Source organism: Triticum aestivum, chromosome 5A, assembly GCF_018294505.1.
Source record: "Triticum aestivum cultivar Chinese Spring chromosome 5A, IWGSC CS RefSeq v2.1, whole genome shotgun sequence".
NCBI lineage: Eukaryota > Viridiplantae > Streptophyta > Magnoliopsida > Poales > Poaceae > Triticum > Triticum aestivum.
The window spans coordinates 553,645,540-553,669,805 of record NC_057806.1 but is presented as its reverse complement, the minus strand read 5'-3'; positions in this window follow the sequence as shown (position 1 = coordinate 553,669,805).

The window sequence follows — 24,266 nt, the reverse complement described above, 5'->3', positions numbered from 1 at the left end:
TTCTTTCTATCCGGCGCCACCGAGTTTCACTTGTCATAAGCCACTGCCAAACCCTAGCAATTCGGTTCTACCGATAGGGATCTCGATCTCACCGAGATGGGATTGCAAACTCTCTGTTTCCCTTTCGTAACTTTTCGGTCTCACCGAAAGAGCGAATCGGTCCCACCGAGATTGCAATGTAAATTCAGTGTTTCCTTTTTGTAACTTTTCGGTCTCACCGAAAGAGCAAATCGGTCCCACCGAGTTTGCCTGACCAACTCTCTGGTTAGCTAATTACCAAAATTGGTCTCACCGAGTTTGTGTAATCGGTCTCACCGAGATTACGTTATGCCCAAACCCTAACCATATCGGTCCTACCGAGTTGCATGTCAGTCCCACCGAAAATCTCTAATGGTCACTAGGTTTACCTTTTCGGTCCGACCGAGTTTGTTGATTCGGTCCCACCGAGATTGGAAAACTGTGTGTAACGGTTGGATTTTGTGTGGAGGCTATATATACCCCTCCACCTCCTCTTCATTCGTAGAGAGAGCCATCAGAACACATACACAATTCCAACTCATATGTTCTGAGAGAGAACCACCTACTCATGTGTTGAGACCAAGACATTCCATTCCTACCATATGAATCTTGATCTCTAGCCTTCCCAAGTTGCTTTCCACTCAAATCTTCTTTCCACCAAATCCAAATCCTATGAGAGAGAGTTGAGTGTTGGGGAGACTATCATTTGAAGCACAAGAGCAAGGAGTTCATTACCTACACACCATTTGTTACTTCTTGGAGAGTGGTGTCTCCTAGATTGGCTAGGTGTCACTTGGGAGCCTCCGACAAGATTGTGGAGTTGAACCAAGGAGTTTGTAAGGGCAAGGAGATCGCCTACTTCGTGAAGATCTACCGCTAGTGAGGCAAGTCCTTTGTGGGCGATGGCCATGGTGGGATAGACAAGGTTGCTTCTTCGTGGACCCTTTGTGGGTGGTTGCTTCTTCGTGGACCCTTCGTGGGTGGAGCCCTTCGTGGACTCGCGCAACCGTTACCCTTTGTGGGTGGAGCCCTCCGTGGACTCGCGCAACCGTTACCCTTCGTGGGTTGAAGTCTCCATCAACGTGGATGTAGGATAGCACCACCTATCCGAACCACGGGAAAAACATCCGTGTCTCCAATTGCGTTTGAATTCTCCAAACCCTTCCCTTTACATTCTTGCAAGTTGCATGCTTTACTTTCCGCTGCCAATATACTCTTTGCATGCTTGCTTGAATTGTGTGATGATTGCTTGACTTGTCCTACAATAGCTAAAATCTGCCAAGAACTAAAATTGGGAAAAGGTTAAGTTTTTATTTGGTCAAGTAGTCTAATCACCCCCCTCTAGACATACTTTCGATCCTACAAGTGGTATCAGAGCTTTGGTCTCCATTTGCTTTGATCTCCATAGCTTTTGGTGGTCATAGCCTTGGTTTCACAACCTAGGAGAGTATGGCGTCTAGCGAGGGAAATTATCACCGTAGAGGTCCTTACTTTGATGGTACTAATTTTGCTAGTTGGAAGCATAAAATGAAAATGCATATTCTTGGACATAACCCCGCCGTTTGGGCTATTGTGTGTGTTGGTTTGCAAGGTGACTTCTTTGATGGGAAAGAACCAAACCGTGAAGCTACCGCGGATGAGTTGAAGATGTTGCAATACAATGCTCAAGCTTGTGATATTCTCTTCAACGGATTGTGCCCCGAAGAATTCAACAAAATCAGCCGTCTTGAGAATGCAAAGGAAATTTGGGACACTTTGATTGATATGCACGAAGGTACCGACTCCGTCAAGGAATCCAAGTTGGATGTGCTTCAAAGTCAACTTGACAAGTTCAAAATGAAGGATGGTGAAGGTGTCGCTGAAATGTACTCTAGGCTTGCTCTCATCACAAATGAGATTGCCGGCTTAGGAAGTGAAGAGATGACCGATAGATTCATCATCAAGAAGATTCTAAGAGCCTTGGATGGAAAATATGATACCGTGTGCACATTGATCCAAATGATGCCCAATTACAAAGATCTCAAGCCAACGGAGGTGATTGGAAGAATTGTTGCTCATGAGATGTCACTTAAGGATAAAGAGGAACTTCACAACAAATCAAGTGGTGCCTACAAAGCCTCATGTGAAGCCCCTACATCATCAAGTGAGAAACAAGACTTCAATGAAGAATTGAGCTTAATGGTGAAGAACTTCAACAAGTTCTACAAGAGTAGAAGCAAAGATAGAAGCTTCAAGTCAAGGTCCTACAATGACAAAAGATCTTCTAGTCGAGAGCGAAACTGCTACAGTTGTGGAAGACCCGGACACTATTCCAATGAGTGTACGGCCCCCTACAAGAGAAGAGAAGATTCTCCAAAAAGAAGAAGCAAAGAATCACCACCAAGAGAGAGAAGGAGTAGAGATGATCGTTATGAACGAAGATACTCACGGAGAAGCAAGGATTCGGAAAGGAAGGAAAAATCATCAAGGAGCTACACAAAACGAAGACATCAAGCTCATGTTGGTGAATGGGTATCCGGCTCCGACTCCGACAGCCACTCCGAGAGAAGTTATCACTCCGACTCCGAAGATACTCAAGATGAAGGTGTTGCCGGTCTAGCACTTGTGTCAACCAACTCCTACGACATATTTGACTCACCAAATGAAGGAATTGGAAGATGCTTCATGGCCAAAGGTCCTAAGGTAACACACCCCGAGTATGTTGATTTCAATAGTGATGAAGATGACTTGTTAGGTGATGATTTGCTTGTTGACAACTCTAGTGATGAATACTATGATGAAACGTCAATTAATCATGCTAATCAAGATAAAACGAATGACAATGATAAGGAGAAGATTGAGGCTCTAACTAAAGAACTAAACACTCTTAAGTTAGCTCATGAAACTATCTTCGAAGATCATCGAGAACTTTTAAGAGCTCATGAGAAATTACGCTTTGAAAAGCTCAATCTTGAGCAAGAGCATGAGTTCTTAAAAGCAATCAATGATGATCTTCGCAAGAAAAGTTCTTCTTACATTGCCAAGCGTTTACTCTTATCCACTTACATGCCTCAAGTCAAGTCTAGTAACAAGAACAAGAAAGATTCTTCCTCTAGCAGTAACAATGATCATGCTAAATCCAATATTGTTGCTTCTAGTAGTTCTCTTGATTCCACTAATGATTCTCTTAGCCAAGTTACACTTGAGCAAGAAAATAGCTTATTGAAGGGAATTATAGAGAAAGGAGTGTACAAAAGCCTTGCCGGGAGTAAGCAATTCGAGGAAATTGTGCGCAAGCAAGGAATGCACCGGAAGAATCAAGGTGTTGGTTTTGAACGAAAGTTCAATGCCAATGGAGTTGAGTGGGAAGAAGATCAATACCCCAAGACAAAGTTTGTTCCTCAACAAGAGAAGTATGATACTTCTTTCAAGGGGACACAAGCTCAAGATGATCTTCCACCACAAGACTACAAGCAAAAAGGCAAGGACAAGCTTCAAGAGGAAATTGATGCATTTGAAGAAGCTCCTAAGACCTTAGTCAAGTGGATTCCCAAGACTACTTCAAGTTCCACTTCATCAAGTACGACTACAACTCCAAGGATTCCCATCAAGATGGTGTGGATCCAAAAGAAGAAGAACTAGAGAGTTCTTGAGGGTGACTCCGCCAACATACTTCACTCTTATCATTTTGGCAAGAACAAGTGCAATCAACTTCCACATCTTGCACTAGTTCAAGGAGTCACAAACCCTCTTGTTGGTAAGACAAGGGACAAGGTAACCTAAAAGTTTTCATGGACATCATCTTGTGTGTGCATCACTCTATGTCTATGGATATCCTTGTTTGTTCCTTGTGGGACTAACCCATGTAGGTATTGAAAGTGCAATTCACTCAAATGGATAGCTCCAAGTGATCTACATCAACATTGAGCATCCACATCTTCAACATCTACATGAAGTCATCATCGACAAAACCCGAGGTTAGTTCATCCCTCTAAGGGGGGATATCACATCTAGGGGGAGCTTTACTCTAAGACTTGAGCTAAAGCAACTCTAAAGATGTGAACACAACAATGCTTTATGTAAAAGTGGTAACCCCACTTGAGCTTAAACGATGAGTATGACCTATGATCAAGTGTTCTCACTTGACTCCTAAGTCAATATACTCATATATAGATGACCTTGTCATCGCAAATTGCTTGATAGATGCTAGAATTGGTTGTGCATGCCTTGTCACATATTTCATTTGCCATCTTATTGTGTGAGCATGCTGGTTGCATATTTTACTCATTCGAGGACATCCACTTGTTGTTTTGATTGTTTGGTTTTATTTCCTTTTGCCAAGTGGATGGACAAGAATGCCTAAGAACCTCCTCTAGCTATCTATGCTTTTCTCGTCTCAAACTCTATTCATGCTACATCACAAAATTTGATCAAGTCAGATTCGAACCACTCTGTGTGAGGAGCGCTCGGAGTCCCCGATTCGTCATAGACTTAAACTTCCAAAACCTCTTTATGATTCTCGGTCTGACCGATACCCCACTTTCGGTCCTACCGAGATCATTAAGTTGATCTAGGTTTTCGATCTCGGTGCAACCGATTTGAACTTTTCGGTCACACCGAGTTTCAGTAACTGCTTGCAGTTATGAATCTCGGTGCCACCGAGTTGTTCCACTCGGTCACACTGACAGGGTCGGGCTATATATAGTCACGGGCAAAAATTTGGAAATTTCTCCAAACCCCTTCGTCCGCGCGATAGCCTTCTCTGCCAATGTGGTCTCCGGATCGTCTTCTCGCCGCCAGCCGCCTCCAGTCGCTGGTCTCCGTCGCCGTCAACGGAATTCAACCCCGCCATTGCCTCCGTAGCGAGTCTCCGCTGAACTAGGGTATGGACTCGATCTTTGTGCTATTCCCCAATCCAATTCTTAGCACATTGTGATCATCATGATTCTTGCAACGATTGAAACACTCCTATCTAGTCAATGCGTTCGTAGATTAGTTTTGATTCGAAAATTTTAGGGTTAGGTTTCCGCCGAAACCATCTCGAACCCACCGAGTTGAAAAACTCGGTCCCACCGATTTGGCTTATGCCATTGCACAAGTGAGACTCGGTCTGACCGAGAATTACTTATCGGTGTGACCGATTTTGGAACTCTGTGAAACCCTAGCAGTCTCGGTGCCACCGAACTGTGACTCGGTCCGACCGAGTTCACTAGTTTAGGTTCCAAAACTGCTTCGGTATCACCGAGTTTGAAAATCGGTAGATCCGAGATGATTTCAGTGGGAAACTAAAACTAAGTTTTTGGATCATTCTTTTGCAAAAATCTCTGCATTTTGTGATGCTCATCTATTCTACCTCATCTATAAACTGTTCATAGGGTCAGCAGTCAGCTTGTTCATCATGTCAGACCAAAGTGATAGTCAGAACATGTCAGAAGAGCAAGTACAGATGAGTGAGGGCACTAGTCCCTTAAGTTCTTCAGATGATGGAAGCAGGAGTACCCCAAGCAATCTGCCAAAAGCTGCCACCAGACAGAGGAAGAAGAGAACTTCAGATTCTAAGGATGAAGATTATGTGGCAGAAGAGGAAGCCACATCAAAGAGAGTTGAGCCAGCTCAAGGCACAAAGCCAGGGTTAAAGATCAAAAGGCCAGCAGGCAGGCAGCCTATGTCAAAGGCCAGAGCTTCAACTGAAAAGCCTGCTCCCAAAGAGCCAGTTGCTGCTGAAGGCAAGAAGAGGAAGGAAAGGGTCAAGAAGACCGTGGCCAGAGTGCTTGGAAAGGCTTCCATCATGGAAGAGGAAGAGGAAGAAGAGGTTGTTGCACCAGCACCTAAGGCACCTAAGCTTATGGGTGATGCTATCAGGACAGGGGCTGCCACATCTAAGCCCAAAGAAGCACCCAAAGCTGCCTCCAAGCCCAAGTCTGCACCAAAGAGAAATACAAGAAGCATCCCAGCTGCTGAAAAGAACAAGGCCCCAGTGCCTGAAGCTGCAGAAGAAGATGGTGAAGAGCAAGTACTCACAAAGCTCAAGCCCAAGATCCCAGACCATAGTGATGCTCATCCTGTGGTTGAGGATATGAAGCTCAGGAGAGACTCAGGGCTCAGGAAGTGGAGAGAAGCAGATCTGTATGCTTCAAGGAGGAGGACTGCTGTTGACTACAGGTTCCACACTAAGGAACAGCAGGACTTCTATGAGACAGTTTTGTTGGACAAGAAGCCCATTGTTTGTGACATGAGATGGGTCGACTGGACCTACATGAAGGAAAATGAGGAACACTACCCTGGAGTGTATGATAGCTTCATAGCTTGTGGAGTAGCTGACTTTGTTGGGCAGAAGCTCACAAAGTGGAATGAGGAGCTTATAATGCAGTTCTACTCCACAGCACATTTTTATCCAGATGGGAGGATCACATGGATGTCTGAGGGTACAAGGTACCAATCTACAGTTGCTGAGTGGGCACAACTCATTAATGCCCCAGAGGAGCATGATGATGACTTGGACATATATGCCAAGAAGAAGATGGACCATAACTCTATGTCCAATATGTACAAGGAAATTCCAAATGAAGCACTTGACACTTTCAAATTTGGCTCAGTGCACTATCTTCTGTCAGGGCTGCCAACCATCAATTGGATTTTGAGGCACACTCTCTTGCCCAAGTCAGGTGATCACAAGATGATCAGAGGCCATGCAATCAATTTGCTTCATGTATTTGATGTGCCACAGAAGTTCAAGGTGATGAGCCTCATAGTAGAGACTATCAAGAGGACTGCAGCAGATCAGAAGAGGAGCTGTGGATATGCCCCACAAATTCAGGAGCTCATCAACTCCAAGATGGGCACAGGCATATACTTATTAGACAAGGAACACCTGCCCATCCGTCCAGATTTTGAGGACAATCAAGTTGTGATGACTGAAAATGAACCATCGTCTGCACAAGCACAAGCAAAGAAGGAGAAGGCAAGGAAGGAGAAAGCTGCCAAGATGCCAACTCAAGAGGAGGCATCTGAGTATTTCTTGAAAACCAAACAAGAGCAGCTTGGTTACCTGATTGCATCCACCCTGCGGATTGAGAAAGGACTAGCCACCCTAACTCAGAACCAGGCAAGCTTAGAGAGAATCATGGAACAAAAGTTCTACGACTTGGATGTCAAGGTGACAGAGATTCAGACTGCAGTGGAGCAGCTCCAAGATGATATGCAGGAGAGGAAAGGGAAGACAACCACTGATGCCTTTGCCAGAGTGCCACGAGGTCCGAGGTCGTCTGCAGTGCCAGTTCCTGACACAAGAGCAACTACCTTAGCTCCAGCCGTAGCACCATCCCAACCTGCTCCAGCGTCTACTTCAGCTCCAACTCCAGCGTCTACTTCAGCGTCTATGGAAGCCTTCGTCCTTGGAGTGATCCGGACTCCACCACCACCTGAAGATCAAGCCTGAGCATCGATCTAGCACTATGCATTTTCTAGGAACTTTTTGGTAACTTGTTGCCAAAGGGGGAGAAAAATGTATAGATCATAGGCTTCGAGAGAGAGAGTGCTGTTTTTTCTCTCTTGCTTTATTTGGTGGGTTTTTTTCGAACTTTGTTTGCTTTTGAGTGCTTGGATACTATGTCATTGCTTGTGAGACATTGATGATCATGTGTTTGATCATAAGCTACACTTAATGCTTGCTTAATGCTATTATCTTATCTATCTTATGTGATCATTCACTATTCTTGGTGATGAGTGCATGTATTTCATTCTTATCATTTTAAGCGCTCCACCAAGATGTATGTGACATGGAAGAGTAACCCATGACTCTAACTCCTTGTGCATTTGCAGTCCAAAGCAAATTTTAAATATGCACAAATTTAGGGGGAGCTCTTACTTGTCACATACTTCTCAAAGCGACAATATATTTCATGCTTATTATCATTTGTCGAAGCTTTGATCTATATGTTGTCATCAATTACCAAAAAGGGGGAGATTGAAAGTGCAACTATCCCTAGGTGGTTTTGGTAATTCATAACAACATATAGCTCATTGAGCTAATGCTATTCCAAGATGATTATTTCAGGAAAGCTCAATGATTGGCATGGCATGGATGTGAAAGTGGAACCCTCAAAATGCTAAGGACAAAGGATTGGCTCAAGCTCAAAAGCTCAAGACTCTTCATTTTATATTTTAGTGATCCAAGATCACATTGAGTCTTTAGGAAAAGCCAATACTATCAAGGAGGGATGAGGTGTTGCTTAATGAGCCTCTTGCTTCATGTGCTTAGTGATATGCTCCAAAACTCTCAACTACTTTCCCATATCCACTTATGACCTAAACGCTAAGCCAAACTCGGTCATACCGATTCTTTCTATCCGGCGCCACCGAGTTTCACTTGTCATAAGCCACTGCCAAACCCTAGCAATTCGGTTCTACCGATAGGGATCTCGGTCTCACCGAGATGGGATTGCAAACTCTCTGTTTCCCTTTCGTAACTTTTCGGTCTCACCGAAAGAGCGAATCAGTCCCACCGAGATTGCAATGTAAATTTAGTGTTTCCTTTTTGTAACTTTTCGGTCTCACTGAAAGAGAAAATCGGTCCCACCGAGTTTGCCTGACCAACTCTCTGGTTAGCTAATTACCAAAATCGGTCTCACCGAGTTTGTGTAATCGGTCTCACCGAGATTACGTTATGCCCAAACCCTAACCATATCGGTCCTACCGAGTTGCATGTCAGTCCCACCAAAAATCTCTAACGGTCACTAGGTTTACCTTTTCGGTCCGACCGAGTTTGTTGATTCGGTCCCACCGAGATTGGAAAACTGTGTGTAACAGTTGGATTTTGTGTGGAGGCTATATATACCCCTCCACCTCCTCTTCATTCGTAGAGAGAGCCATCAGACTAAGCATACACAATTCCAACTCATATGTTCTGAGAGAGAACCACCTACTCATGTGTTGAGATCAAGACATTCCATTCCTACCATATGAATCTTGATCTCTAGCCTTCCCAAGTTGCTTTCCACTCAAATCTTCTTTCCACCAAATCCAAATCCTATGAGAGAGAGTTGAGTGTTGGGGAGACTATCATTTGAAGCACAAGAGCAAGGAGTTCATTACCTACACACCATTTGTTACTTCTTGGAGAGTGGTGTCTCCTAGATTGGCTAGGTGTCACTTGGGAGCCTCCGACAAGATTGTGGAGTTGAACCAAGGAGTTTGTAAGGGCAAGGAGATCGCCTACTTAGTGAAGATCTACCCCTAGTGAGGCAAGTCCTTTGTGGGCGATGGCCGTGGTGGGATAGACAAGGTTGCTTCTTCGTGGACCCTTTGTGGGTGGTTGCTTCTTCGTGGACCCTTCATGGGTGGAGCCCTTCATGGACTCGTGCAACCGTTACCCTTTGTGGGTGGATCCCTCCGTGGACTCACGCAACCGTTACCCTTCGTGGGTTGAAGTCTCCATCAACGTGGATGTAGGATAGCACCACCTATCCGAACCACGGGAAAAACATCCGTGTCTCCAATTGCGCTTGAATTCTCCAAACCCTTCCCTTTACATTCTTGCAAGTTGCATGCTTTACTTTCCGCTGCCAATATACTCTTTGCATGCTTGCTTGAATTGTGTGATGATTGCTTGACTTGTCCTACAATAGCTAAAATCTGCCAAGAACTAAAATTGGGAAAAGGTTAAGTTTTTATTTGGTCAAGTAGTCTAATCACCCCCCCCTCTAGACATACTTTTGATCCTACACCATGGCTACCGGGCGACGGCGACCAGAGAAGATGTGGTGGGAGGGGAATGAATGCAGCTACTGTTTGGGTTCGCCTTCCGGCTTAAATAAATGTGCAACATCACGTGTACTTGCGGGTGCAAAAATTGTAACATACGTGTCTGCTTAAGTGGGCGTCACGTAACTGGTGTGTGTGAGAGAGATTCTGAGAGACAGAGTGCGTGTGTGCGACTCTACTCTTCGGACATGTACTCAACCTTTTACATCGGGATATAAGTATAATGATATTTACTTTAGCTAGTGATTTATGTGGCCATGTTAATGTGGTTGTGTCAAAAAAATGTCACTTCCTGCTCGTGATTTGCGTTATATAATTACAAGCAAGATTCTCGTGCATTGCAGGGAACATCAATATGCATTTTTTTTACAAAACACCTGTTGTGATTGACCCATGCAGGAGTAATCCCATGTGTAAAAACTAATGATATCTCGAGAATTTTATCGGAAAACTGGTATCTCAAGAATGTCATCGAAAAAATGAAAGATGAGAGATAAGGCGAGGAGGAGTGGAGCGTGGTGGTGACTGGTGGTCGGAATGGGCGGAGGCATGGGGATGGACGGCGCCGGCAGGCGGCAGCGGCCACCATGCATGCCAGATTGTTCCAGAGACTTATTCTTTTTTAATTACTGAGCAATGAGGTTGCGGGAGATAATGATGTGGAGAGAGGTGCGGGTATCTTCTGTAAGATTATCATAGTTTGCTTTCTATCCTCATATATAGATCATACGGTCTGTATTACAAGATGGTAGGCACACCATCACCGCCAACTCGTTTTTTTATAAGGGTACAGATGATAAGTTTGCTGACTACTAAAGTAAAGTGGAATTTGTCCATGTTATGCAAGTAAATAAAGGTGATTGTTTATCATACGGGTAAGGTTGGATGAAGGGTGGTAGGAACAAATGCTCCGCCTAGAGCATGTGTGTGTGAGATGGAGTCCTAGTGTGTGTGTGGGGTGTGTGTGTTTGAGAGAGAGAGGAGAGAGAGAGAGAGATGGAGTCTTAGTTTGTGTGTGTGTGAGAGAGAGAGAGAGATGGAGTCTTAGTGTGTGGGGGTGTGTGCGTGCGTGCGTGTGTGTGTTTGTGTGTGTGAGAGAGAGAGATGGAGTCTTAGTGTGTGTGGGGGGGTGCGTGCGTGTGTCTGTGTGTGTGCCTATGTGTGCATGTCGCGGGGTCCTCTGTGGCGGATGTAATTTAAGTGTGCATGGCTTCATCAAGAGAGGTGATGTGTATGGCAGAGGCCACCAACGATGGGGTGCGAGAGAGAAAATGCCCGTAGAGAGGGAAGAGAAGGTGTGTGCGCGTGAGAGGAGTCGACATCGAGAGAACGTGTTTGTTCGAGAGACACCGAGGAAGACTACTATATATCGATGGTGCATGTAGGCGGGAATTAAACAAAGGGATGGTCTTATTGGTTTCAGGGATATAGGGGAAGAGTGAGAGGCGGGGGTAGCTAGAAGGAGATTGTTAAGTGTGAGTGTGTGTTTTACCCATCCAGGCGGAAGTTATGTGCACAAAAGAGGAGAATGATTTGATGTGGCATTAGGATTGAGGGTAATTAACTACGTACGGAGACATAGAGACCTTGAACGTGCATGTGTGAGAGGTATACATGTATACGTGGGATGTGTGTGTGCACGCGCGCATGATTGAGATAAAAGAAAGAAGACATAAGTCATAAGATCAACGACATGGGAGAGACGGATCGGTATGACAATATGCATGCATGTGAGAATGCAGGGAAGAAGGCCCAACAATTGAGCATGGGTTTTTGTCTTTAAGAGATAGTGGCGTGGGCTGGAGCATGCATCTATGGTGAGCAGAGGGAGTGAGGCGCAACGATTGTGCAAAAGGGACCAACCTATAAATGCATATGTATGGAGAGACATATATAGTGTGGGTGATAGGGAGCAAGACTCCGTGCGAGAAAGAAATGTTGACGGAGAAACTATAGATAGATACAGAGATGGAGATGCTAGCTAGAGGGACATCCGCTAGTTTGGGTGTTGGAGATGACAGTCAGGTGGTTCAAAGGGTGAAGTTATATATATATGTGTGAGAGGGCACTTGACTGCATGTAGAGAGAAACATATGTAGTGTGCGTGATAGGAATCAAGAGTGAGGGCGAGAAAGAAGGTTGATGGAGAAACAGATAAATAGAAAGATAAAGATGCTAGCTAGTGTGCGTTAGAGATAGGAGTCGAGTGGATCAGAAGGCTGGGTTACGTGTGTGGGTGTGAGAGAGATAGAGAGAGGGTGCATGTGAGTCACATACAAATAGATATCAGAGAGAAATGAGATCCAGAGAGACGGAGTTTTGTGTCTGCGAGAGAGAAATATATTTCACAACGAGACTGATAGCTAGAGAGACATACGAGGGAACGCAAGATATCTCTAGGGAGAGAGGGTGTGTGTGAGCGACATACAAGAGAACAATGGAGAAATATGAGATCCTGGGAGACAGAGTTTGTGTTTGTGTGTGAGAAAGAGATATTGAAGAGGAAGAGTCGTAGGTTCTCATATCTAAGGAGCGAAAGACATCTCTGTATGAGGGGTGTGCGAGTGGCACACATGGGAATAGTAGAGAGAAATGAGACCCCGGGAGACAAAGTTATGTGTTTGTGTGAGAGAAAGAGATTCCACATGGAGAATCATAGTTAGAGACACATAGCAGGGAGCGAGATATACTTAGAGAGAGATAGAGTGATGAAGGTCGAGGGAGAGAGTACCGTCAATGTGTTACGAAGATAAAAGATCATTGTCGACATACAGGTAGCACGAGAGATACCTGAGAGATGATGAACGCGTATACGTCCAGAGAGATAGTCCTATATAAGCATGAGTGATAGCTATACGAGACGAATATCTGGATTAAAGGGGATTCAAATATTTAAACTGGAGATCACGACATCGATAATATCATAACGCAAATTGGTGTATCAAACATGCATATTCATTTGAATTTGGGCACACGTGTAATGTTATATATTTTATCAATATTGGTGATCCATAGATTCCTCAACTACAAACAATGCATGGTTTATATGCAATTAATGTCTAAACGGGATTACACTATATGTTGCATGTGTGAAACACATTATACATGTTTGAGAAGTAAAAAACCCGCGTGAAACACACATTAATTGGAGACAGTTATCAAGGAATGCACACATTGGATTTCAACATAAAGTGGTTTCAAATATTTGAAAATCCAAATTGATGGATACAACCTTAAGAATCTGAGATCATGCCATTTGTAAACCATATTTATGTATAAATGGTGTTGTGCTTTCGAAAGTATATATAAAAAATGATGTATATAGAATGTAATTCCAATTGAAAATGGATCCCGCCCGGAAAAAAATAGAATACAAACGGGATTCGAATTGAGTTGGCACGGTAAATGTGCACTCTGCAAAATTTGGACGAAGCAGGGAAAGTTGCAGTAACCGCCTGAAACCAAAATCTGCGAGATGGAAATCACTACTACCTATCCCTGCCATGCAAAGCCTATCTGGTGGATTTCTATAGGTTTTGATAGGGGTAGGTTTGTAATTTCACCCAAACGTGACGTAACCGCCTCTCACCCGGATTCATAAACGGTGGGCGCCAAAACACAGTGTGTCCTCGGCCGAAATCGACTCCCTCCCCGATTCATATTCATACACGGTGGGCGCCAAAAAGAAACTCTCGTCGGCAAATATTCGGTGTATGCGAGATTACCGTCCTATCCCCAACTGACTAATGTTGTTGTGATGTAGTAGAAATTTGAAACGGGGGCTAAGTTTGTAAATTTCCTCGCATTTGAGACAAGCGCGCCCTGAATACATGGTTCCCCCCTTCCTCTCTACCTCCCTTTTCCCCATTCGTACTCCGTGGGCGCCAAAACACCTCTCCACCCCACCGTCCTCCGTCCGCCGCCGTCTGCCACCACATCCACCGCCATCCTCCTCCACCATGCCAGAGCTGATACCCCGTGCCGCCGTCCATTACAAGAGATTGACCTCTCTCATCCACAGCTTTGGACCGGGATCCTTGCATCCCGTCCTCTCGCTTCATCCCCGCCGTCGTCCACCTTGCCGGCGCCGCTCCTACGACCGTCTCGTCCATCGCGCCCTGCCGCCACCGTCTACCCTCCTAGATCTGCTTCCACGTCACCGACAGCCATCGCTACTGCAGCACCGTCAAATTCTCAGCAGATGCGTACATGGCGCCGCACCAGAGGCGGTACTCTTTCGTATCTGCTCAACTTATTTATCGCGGCAAGAAAATAGATCGCCACTGCTTTACTCTGATTTCTTGTCTTGGTTGCGAAGTTGCATTTGTCCGGTTTGCACCTTCAGATCCGCCATGGCACGCTCAACACTATACTCCCAATGCTTATGGTTTCCCCTTTTATATTCCACACTAGTTAAATCATAGTAGACTAAATTTCAAAATTGGGTCAGTCGATTTTTCAGAGCTCGCAGGAGTTCGCCGGTGCGATTGAAGTGGCTCGGGTGGTTGTGGGGCCTCACTGAACGAAGAAAACTCGATGCAGGTGGGGATTGGGCGGGGGTGGGGGTGGGGGTGGCGGAGGAACACAGGCGGTGGGGGCCGGTGGTCCGGCCGGCGGCCCGTGCGGTGTTCTATATGGGAAGAATCAGAGACGAGGAAGAAGAAGGGTTAGGAGACGTGGGATCTTCATCCAACCGCCTGAAATGGTCAAGAGACAGCTAGGAGTTGCATTCTTAATGCGCTCTGGTTCATCATGTGTGGGCACTGCGCAACCAACATTTTATTATCCAAAATCTGCTTGCTCTTCTTTACCATGTCCCTCTTCCGTTCTTCTTTAATATGTACTCTCTCAGTTCCTAAATACAAGTCTTTGTATAGATTCCACCATGGACTACATATGGAGCAAAATGAGTGAATCTACACTCTAAAATGTATCTGGATACATCTGTATGTGATCCATAGTGGAAATCTCTACCAAGACTTATATTTTGGAATGGAGGGAGTATGATAGTAGTACAGTATGTTCATTGTACTGAAGATGAGCAGGGACATTTGCAGTGTAGAGGTCTATACGGTCGGTTGTGATGGACACTTTCAGCCTCTTTGATTCATAGGATCTCGTAAACATAGGAATAGGATTTGTAGTGGCCTGCCCACTTGAATCCTATAAGAATAGCAAGGAAATGCGGGGAGATGTGTCACCTTTGAGAGTTACACTAATATTAACAGTACCGCACCTTCACTTGAAGAGAGCTGGTATCTGAAGCCTTTCTAGCCGTACCAGCAATACTAGCACATATATTCCAGCAAGTTCCACTTTGCTGATTTTACTCTGATGCTTAAGGTTTTCCCGTTATATCTACACTATGATCTGTGTAGCTGCTTTGTGTCGCACTAGCAGCAGTCCACTCTTGAAGCTAAACACTGCAATGACTTACAAAATTGGCACCAAGGCATTGAGTGCCATTCTGGATGCAATGAAACTCATACGCTCCCCACCAGTTGATTCTTGTTCAGAATATGATCCTAATGACTATTCTAACCTCGAGGAGTCAAAGGCAGATGGCCTGGCCTATTCACCCATCAAGGTGCCTGTTCTAATTTGGCAATGTTTTATTGATTGCGGGTATCTTGCATATGTTGTCTTGCATTTCTTATACTTTGTTGCACCGCCATTTGCTTAGTTTACTCATCATATATGTCGAGATGCCATGCCCATCCATTATGAATACATATTCCATCTGTCATCATACCATGTTTTTTCACTCAAATGCCATTCTTGTGCATCAGACATCAAAAAGGAAGAGGGTGATTGCCGAACCTGAAGGAGCGCCAGCAAAGTCCTTGAAAAACATGGTGGTGCCGGAGAAATCAGACAGCACCCCACTTATATTGGCTGTACAACTAGTGACACAAAACGTAGGACCGACTCCAGCAGACTGTACCCATACTTCACTGGCCACACCACTAGCCCCACCACACAGGACCTGCACTCCATCAAAAGGTATACCGATTTCATTTGCCATAGCACCAGCTGTACCACAGAAAATTCCCACTCCAGCAAAAAGTACAGCAAGCCCACCGGCCGAAGACCTATCCCAACTACAGAGATGGCCAATTCCTACAGATTGGAACCCCATTCCATTTATTCCCAGTTTAAAAGACAATGCTTTCAATGTTTTTAGGGACTACGTGCATATATTCCCATCATGGGAAGATTATTGTGAAGACAAACACCATTTTCACATCTTCCTGTCCAACTTACGTGTAAGTGCTATTATTCATGGTTATTATTTTCCTGTTTTCTACTGATTGAACACATCAATGATTTACATTACATTGTTGTAACTAGGCGAGGGTCAATCTGGATAGTCATGACGAGCAAAGCTTGCTTGTGCTTTTCAAGGAAGCATTGCAGCAATATCAGTGTTACCTGAGGAAATCACACTTTGATGGCAAGTCTATAAATGAATTTCCGGTGAAGTCTCATGTGCTAAATTTAGAAGACATTGAATGGAAAAACCTTGTTATGCACTGGTCTCGTTCCCAGGATGAGATACTGTCTATGAAATCACATGACAATTTGAACTTCTACCTTTCAGCATGTGCCTTATGGATCTTTTTTGCAGGAAATCTGCTCGAAGAAGAATTCCGGTTTGACAAGAACGACAAGATATCTCAAATATGCTGTCCGCTGCTTTGCTCTTGTTAGTACCTGTTGTCCTATATCACTGTACTTGCATACATACCTAGCTCATTATGTGACAGCAGTATGCATGATAGCTTGCTTATCAATTGTTCGCTCCAAATTATCTAATATATATGAATGGTTACATTAGTGTAGAATATATCCAATGCCAATGTTTTTTTAGCTCTACATTGTTCTTGTAAGTACATGCTATCCTTTATCAGTGTACTTATAATGACAGGTAGTTGTTCATGTATCATCACTCTGCAGCTTATTTTCCTTTGCCCTCCATTTTCTACACATCAGATCTATATTTACTCTTACCATAAGGTTGGTACTGAAGAAGTTTAGCTGTGCATTGCTCTTGGTTGTACCTTTTGCCTGTATCGCTGCACTTACATTTATAGCTACTTGGTTATGTAGCATCACTCTTCGTCTTATCTTAAATATTCTCCATTTTTTCATATATTATCACATCTATATTTACTCTTAACAAAATGTAGAATAAAGGCAATGCTTTTGAAGAAGATTCTGTGGTAAACTTCTTGAACTTCCCCCCGTCAGCATCGATAAGGCCTTTATAGAGCCTGTCTTCACCAATAATGTAAGTTTGTCCATCTCAAGCCTTCAAACTTTGTTGTATATATTTGGTTAGGGATGACTGCAACAGCTGTTTATTTTTGGTGTTTTCATCAAATTGCTTGTTTAAAGTTTATTATGTAGTTCATAAACAAAAGTTTGTCCTTTCTCAATTTAAGTTTTCAGTTGTACAACCAAGTTCCTTCTTCATACCATGTAAATTAAATTATACAGAGCAAGTGATCTTCTTTTGCACTACGTGTATGCTTCTGTTCTTCATCCATAATCAGTGGTGTGGTGAACCTACCCACTACAACACAATGTCATATTATGCAATGTCTTAACTATGAACAATGTCATATCATTCTACTATTATTTAACCCGTCTCTTTATTTGCCAATCTGAAATGGTATAAATTGACAACACACTAACCATTGATACTTATGAGTTCTTGATCTGTAATCCAGTGGTGTCGTGAAGCTGCTAACTCCTTCACAATGTCATTTCCTGCCATGTCTTAACCTGAATAATACCATATTGTGTTAATGCAATTTTAAACTGTGTCACTTTATTTGTCAGTTAGAAATGTGATGAATTGTCAGCACTGATACTTTTATGTGCAAAACCTGTCATCTATCTGCTTGTTTATCTTTCAGAGTGAGGAAGATATAAGTGTTGAACAAGCGCAGTCTCATCATCTTGCTCAGCTGCTTGCGCTGCAGCTCCCCAGCAGGGCTAACCTTTCTTGAACTCTATTGAAGTGTTGTAGGTTTTGTATATTATTTTGTCGGCGTGTTTATTTGCACTAGTGGCGATCTTTGATGCCCAGTGTATGTAATCTGCTGTCTGCTTGTGCTTTATTATCATAGTGGCGAACTTTGATGCCCAGTGGATGTAATATGCCGTAATTTCTTTATTGTATAGTCTAGATTTTTTCTTATTCACGATGCTGCAGTTATTTTATTGTATATATATCCTATCTTCGCAGTAAACCGACCAAACCATAAAATTACGGTACATAATCGGGTCGTCATGCAATCACGATGTAGGTTGGGCCTGAAACGTGCCGAACAGCTCACGGGCCGGCAGCAGCCCGAAATGAACCTTGGCCCATGATTGTGCGAATCAAATCACGGGCTTTTAACAGGCCAAAATTGTCTCGATCCTTGTTTGGCCCAATCAGATATCGGCTGCGAGCAGGCCGGATGCAAACTGGGTTGTAGTTAGGCCCAACTATATGACGGGCTTTTAACAGGCCGAAATGTTAAACGGGCCCTTAACAGGCCAAAACTAATATCAGGCCAAATTACTAAGTGGGACTTTAGCAAGTGGGCCCAAAAGCATAGTGTCCAGTTGACGGGCCAAATCTGATATGGGCCATAATTGAGCCCAAAGCCTCTTAAAGGGCCGGACCTGATCTGGGTCGTAATTTGGCCCAGAACGTGGTAGGCTTTTAACGGGTCGGATCTCATATGGGCCACTATTAGGCCCGGAGCATGGCAGGCCATTAATGGACCGGATCAAATATGGGCCGGCATTTGGCCCAAAACATGGCAGCCAGTTAATGGGCCGACCTACTAAGGTCCTCAAAATCTTGTGGGCCTACAGCTGGGCCGGCCCATTAATGTCGGCAAAATCTTGTGGGCCTTTAGCTGGGTCGGCCCATTATGATCCGCAAGAATCTTGTGGGCCTTTACCTGGGCCGGCCCATTATGGCACACAAAAATCTTGTGGGCCTTTACCTGGGCCGGCCCATTATGGCCCGCAAAATCTTGTGGGCTTTTAGCTGGGCCAGCCCATTATGGTTCGCAAAATCTCGTGGGCCTTTAGCTGGGCTGGCCCATTATGGTCCACAAAATCTTGTGGGCCTTCAGTTGGGCCGGCCCATTTAAACTTGATGGGCCGGTCCATGTGTCAACATATCATAGGCGCGTCTCACCCATTGGATGAGTGACACATGTGCCAACGCGGACCTGACATGTGTCTCCTCCAGCCAATGATGATTTTACACGTGGAAAAACCCCATTGGTCGGGGCTATTAATGGGTTACCGGATCCAAAACCTGACCCGATAGCTTAACGGCGTTCCGTTACGGTGGATGCCACGTGTCGGTCACCCTTGACGAAAGCACTTCTGTGACGCGCGATTTATCGTCATAGAAGTGGACACTTCCGTGATGATAATTTTGGTAATGTCATGGTACACTTCTACGACAGCACATGTATGACTATCTTGATTTTGTCATAACATCGTCATGGATGTACATGCATGACAGAAAACGCGACCTACTGTGACAAACACGTATCATCACGGAAGTGTATTTTTTTGTAGTGATTGCATGCAACCGCTGATCATCAAAAGTTTACATTAGATGTATCAATACCACCACCGGTTTGTCTACGAGAGTTACATACGGACCATCTATTGTCTGAACAAATCAGGTGGTATCCATTTAAAATTGTTTTATTAGCACATATTGTTTTTGTCAAAGAACAATTATTCTGGCTTGCGATGTTTTTTATGCAAGATAATTATCCGTCGCAAAAGTGTTATGGATATGGAGCGCGGGTCAGCATTACTCTGCATTGGTGTTCGTCCATGTCGTGCTGCTCGATGGACACACATATAAGCCGCCGCTCCTGTTGCTGAGTCTGCATCAGTGCCGTGGTTAGCTCGCTCGCGCCCACGACTGATTCTCTTGGTTGCATCAACTTACAAACCGCGTGGTCGGTTCATCTGTTCGCGTCTGTGGCTGGTTCACGCGTCCACGCCGGCTTACAACAAGGAGGACAACTTGCTCGTCCGCACCGTCTTACAACACTGCAGCCGACTCATCTGTCTATTTCCCGCGGCCCACTCGCTTGTAATTGATTTCAGCTTCACCATGGTGATCATCAACTCCGTGGTGGATAATTTCTGGTTTAAACATATCAGGTGAAATCCATCCAGTATATTTTTATGTTATCTATTGCTTTTCTTTAAAAGAGCAATTACTTTGGCTTGCAAGTTCTCCAATGCAGGACAAGTTATATCACTGAGCTGTTGACTGATTCATACCGGTTTATATCACGGTCAAATATGGAGAATCTCAAGACAACTCCTCGAGTTGCCTTGAGACTCAGGGGCTATGATGACATGACTCAGTGAATGATTACCAATTTAAAGCAGACTCAAGAACTCCGAATCATTGGAGGGGGAAAAACCCGGCCCCGGAGGCTTCTGCCTTATTGGCGAACATTTAAAGGCCGTCAAAAAAATTCCGGCTTAAAAAGAAGGATTCCGGTTCAAGGTAAACCTTGTCTCCCACAAAGCTTTGAAACTCTCAATATCCGGTTCAAAATTCCGGCTTAAAAAGAATTAATCTCTCGCAAGTTCGAGTTCTCAGAAAGATTAAAGGGTGCAAAAAAGAGGTTGTTGCCATGATGCACGGTTCAAACATAGGGTATCCCGCCTTACGGCTTATTTTATTATGGTCACTTGGGGGCTTCCTGCTCATCGAGCATAGCTGTCAGTACCCTCTTGATCGGCGCAATGCCAAAACTTACATGGTCACTTGGGGGCTTCCTATTAAAACATAGGTCGTATTCGAACCAAAGAGAACATAGCTGTCGATACCCTCTTGATCGGCACACTGCCAAACTCAGTAGGGGCTTCTTGATCGTATTCGAATCATAGCTTAACCCCTTTTGGGTCCGACTTGGATCGTATTCGAATCAGGGTCGTTAAAAACCTCTCAAGGTCATTTGGGGGCTTCCTGTTCAAACATAGGTCTTATTCAAACCAAAGAGAACATAGCTGTCGGTACCCTCTTGATCGGTGCAACGCCAAAGCCACTGGGGGCTACATGATCGTATTCGAATCCTAGCTTAACCCCTTTGGTCCGTTTTATTGATCGTATTCGAATCAGAAGCCTCAAATTCTTCTTTCTATTTTTGCTTAAGTTTTCTGAAAACAGTCTTTTGGGTTTGTCTTGAGACTTTTTGTTCATATCTGAAGCATGTATATGGTTTCGATGAAACTGGCTTGACATTGGATGATAAGTCACCATATATGACAATCATAAACATTTGGAAGTTTTTTGGGTTATCACCCTTACTACACAGGGTCTTCAAAGTCGCTTCAGCACAATGCTTATCATTTTATTAATGGACATGATTTATTTTTACAATGGAGGGAATAGTCCCAAGTCGTTGCAGGCTTACGACCCGGCACTTGGGGGCTACATTATTCAAATTGGGATTACATCAAATATGCAAGTCCCAAGTCACTGCCAGCATGCACCATGGCACTTGGGGGCTAATGTAAAGTCATTTTTTACTGGCCTTATTATTGAAGACTCGACTCATCACATCATAATGAGCCGGCCCTTGGGGGCTACCAATTGCTCCTGTCAAAAATTATATTGAAGGTACACAGGTTTTATTCCATTATATTGAAGGGTCCACTGCTCTTATTGGTAAAACACAAAGCTCTTAACTTTGTGGACGTGGGTTCAAACCCCATGATGGGGGTTACATCATATGATGTTCTTTTCAAAAGAAGTATATATAAAGTCGCAACTCAATATTATCTTACTGAGCCGGCCCTTGGGGCTACATGTTGTTGTTCAAGTCTATATGATCATATTTATAAAGTCCCTGCTCATTATTGCATAATGACCCGGGCCTTGGGGGCTACACTGGTTGAAGTTTTTTATGAGTATAAGGCTATTACAAGTCCCAGGTTGCTGCAAGCATGACAACCTGACACTTGGGGGCTACATATATGGAGTATTCAGTCTTTACTAGTGACTGAGATGAACAACATGGATTTCTTCAGAGTGGCAATATTTATGTTGAAGCAAGTCTTAAGTCACCACTTTGTTTCTGCTCAAGACTTGGGGGCTACAGGTAATATGGATATAAGGGAGAAAAAATCTTCAAATTCTCGATTTTGAGTAAACCAAATTGACCGGGTGTCTGCGAAAATTATAACTCAGCATTATCTATTTATAACCCGACAAGTTTTTCATCTTTAAGCCAGTTGAAGGTCACATCAGTATTTCAAAGACCAATATTTTTAAGCATTGGGAGCTGAGTCAAATGAATTATTCTTCACAGTCTTTCTCTCTGAGAAACCAATGTTAGCAAATTGATTATGAAGTTGGCTTATTGACCCGGATTCTCTGGAAGAAGGAAATGACAAGGAGTTAAGGATGTTCATGTGACGGCTTAAAATAATATTTAACCCGGAGCATAACCTGTTAAAATTGTTATTATGTTTTGTTTACAGGATCAGTTTAACATGGATGAATCCAAATTAAACTGGGGGCAAATGTCGGGGATATACCCCGCGGTATGACCTGGCCGAAGATATGACCTGGCTGAGACTTGCTGTTTAATTAATGACCCGGCACACACAATCATGTAACCCGGCAGACACAATCATGTAACCCGGCAGACACAATCATGTAACCCGGCAGACAAAGTCATATGAGCCAGATAGTTAAGCAGACAGTTAAGTCAGACAGTTAAGCCGGACAGTTAAGCCGGGAAGTTAAGCCAGACAGTTAAGAAGCCCGAAACGTTAAAGAAATCCCATGGAGAGAAACCCATGGAGAGAAAACGGAATAGTTAAGTCTTAAGTACGAATTGGACTCTACATGTAACCCGCCCCTTCAACATATATAAGGAGGGGCAGGGCACCCTCAGAGGGACAAGCAAGAAACAGTAATCTCTAGGGCTAGACACAATTAGAGGAGAGCCGGCTTACTGGCGACTCTTTCATAAGCATAATGAGATCTAGCCACAAACAGCATGTAGGGCTATTACCGGATGATGTTTCCCGGGGCCCGAAGCTGTCTAAATCCTTGTCTTGTGTTGCGTCTCTCGATTCCACTCAACCCCTCTCAAGCTAGTACAAAGATGCGTTGGCCTCACGATTAAGTCCTCACACTAGGACATCTTCCGTGACGTTTCCACGACAAGAGGCAAAACACTCATGAGTTCCAACTTTCTGAGAAGAGAGATCTCTATGGACCAAGCTATGGAAGATCACAAGCACTGAAGACCAAGGCAGTGTCTGAATCAGAAGGTGAAGATTCTGATAGCAGCCTTGGTGACCCTGAAGAACTGAGCCAGGAGCTAGCAATACTCGTGAGGAAATTCCAGAAGTTCTCAAGACGTGGTCGTTTTGGAAAATCCTCAAGAAGTGGTGACTTAAGATCAGATTCCTCATCCCATGACTACAAGAAGAGACTCTGTCACAAATGCAAGAAACTTGGTCACTACATTCAAGATTATCCTCAGTGGGAAAAGGAATCAAAGAAGAAGTACAAGGATTACAGTTCTGAGGATTCAAAGAAGAAGAAGAAATCTTCAAAGTCCTCTTCATCAAAACCTTCAAGGTCTTCATCTCACAAGAAGAGAAGCTCCAAGAAGGCTCGGGCATTCATTGGCAAGGAAATGGACTCTGAGGCTGAATCCGAGGAAAATGAGGAAGAGGAGGAATCTGAGGAGTCAGACTCTGCTGTGGCGAGCCTAGCCCTCGCTACCGCATTCGTCAGCAAGTCCATCTTCAACTCTGAGGAAAAGGGCCTCTCCAACACCACTGACAGCGGCGATGATGACTATGCTCCCACCTATTGCTTCATGGCAAAAGGTGCAAAGGTACTCAAATATCCCTCCTCTGAATCAAGTGATGATGAATCTGATGAAAACCTTAAACCCAACTATTCTAAACTTGCTAAGATTGCTATGAAACTGCAAAAGGCTCTGGAAAGGGTTCAAAACATGCTAGATAAAAGTGATGATATGTTGGGCGAGGAAATGGATTGCACTAAAATTTTGACTGAAAATCTTCAGAGACTTCAGTCCAAGTTTGACAATCTTCAAGGTCATCATAACACTCTCCTATCTGATCATGAGAAGCTTTCTAATGAATTTCTTAAAAAAAGGAAGATCTTGAGCAGTTAAGAGTGAGTTATGAAGACCTTCAGAAGGAGCGTGATTCATTACTTGCTCAACAAAGCAACGCTACTCAGGAAGAATTTATTCCTCCACGTTTGAAGTGCATTCAACGTGAATCTGCTAATTCTTCACCTGAATGCTCAAATACTTCCATTGCTGCAAATTCTTCAACTGCCTCTGCTATCACTAATTCCTCATCTAAGGACATTGCTAGTATCACTGATGATGCAGGGCTGACGGAATTGTATATGACATGCATGTACAAAAGCCTCAAAGGGCATCAGGCTCTTTGTG